Genomic DNA, 1,515 nt, shown 5'->3' on the forward strand with positions numbered 1-1,515 from the left:
TCATTGACAGGAAGAGAATACACAGTTTACTCAACCACGGTGGAATACAGAACCATTTGCATCAAATAGAAAAAAAATAATTCTACTTGAAATGCATGTATGTGTCAGAAACACTTGACATATAAAGTAGAAATAACATTGCTTTGAATCTGTAACATTTATTGTACTGCACGTGCTACACAAATAAAATACATAATTACTAGACAGGCAGAGGTAAATTAGCATCCTAAAAATTTCACTTTTTAATCACATACCATTTGCAACCTGGAAATTTTGTAGCACCAACCTGTATTTTCAGGTGTCTGGGGGAAGTAGAGACACCCAGTCTGGTGTTGGAGGCTGGTTCCTCCTTTGTGCTTGCCAAGGGCATGGTCTTGGCTGGTGAGTTTATTCATAAAGTGTTTTTAATAATGTATCTTAATACAAATTAAGGCAATTTTGCTTTTTCAATTAAATTGCTTGTAAGTAGCAAAACACCAGCCGTAGCTAAACCCCACTGGTAATTACCATCGCTGGTCCAGTTGTGCTAATCTCCCGTCAGGCGCGTTTGCCAAGACCGGGCAGAGCCGGGTGCCCGCGGGACACACGGGGACATCACCACTGAGACGGAGCATCCCTGGGCTGGGCTGCCCTTCCTGATGGGTCTGCGACCCCAAACCACAGCTCTGATGTCACCTGCACATTGCATGTGGAAATCCCACATCCCGACGCTTCCTCTGCCACCAGTTGGAGGAGAAGCCCCTTTCATTGTCACCTGTGCTGCTGACCCCACACTTGTGTTTTGCTGGGGACACAAAGAGACCTGGCCATGGCCCCATCAAGGGACATGTTGACCACCCTGCACGTGGCCTGAGTTGAGAGTTGTTTCTCCGCGATTCACAGGGATTGGGAAGAACAGTGACAGAAGACAATGAGTTGCTCCTTGAGCCAGATTGCCAACATTGTGCCAAGCAGCCCCCGCAGCAGGGTGACAGTCCTGGTAACAGCTGCGGTGCCATGAACTATCAGCTCCCATCACCACAGAGCCCAAGGGCCCCAAACACCAGTGAAGCCCCAATGGCTTACACGTTTTTTCAGGACAAAACTATATAAGCGGCTGTAAGAAGCAATAAGGGGAGAAAAAATATTGACCAATGCAGTTTCCCAAGTGAGGTCAGTGTGAGCATCAGCAGGTCCAGGCACCGTGGGGGTGTAAGACTGGAACCAGCAGATACCTGCCAACCTCCACCTGTCCTGGGAGACCAGTGAAAAACAGTTCAACTGACTTTTGCCTTTCTGTTCCCCAGCTAAATTACACATTGTTTTAAAGTGTCTGTGGTGTCAGATACCAACCCTAACTTCCCTAGAAATGATTCCTGGTTTCATTTCCCCTCATTCAGCACCTATTACCGAGCAGCAGAGCTGTGAGGGAACAGGGGTAACCCCTTCACACATGTTTGTTGCCCTTCTGGGGGCACAGGCCGGACAGGCTGGTGTCTGCTGCTGCACAGCTCTGGGGAATTGCACATTTTGTGC

This window comes from Columba livia, chromosome 17 (assembly GCF_036013475.1).
Source record: "Columba livia isolate bColLiv1 breed racing homer chromosome 17, bColLiv1.pat.W.v2, whole genome shotgun sequence".
NCBI lineage: Eukaryota > Metazoa > Chordata > Aves > Columbiformes > Columbidae > Columba > Columba livia.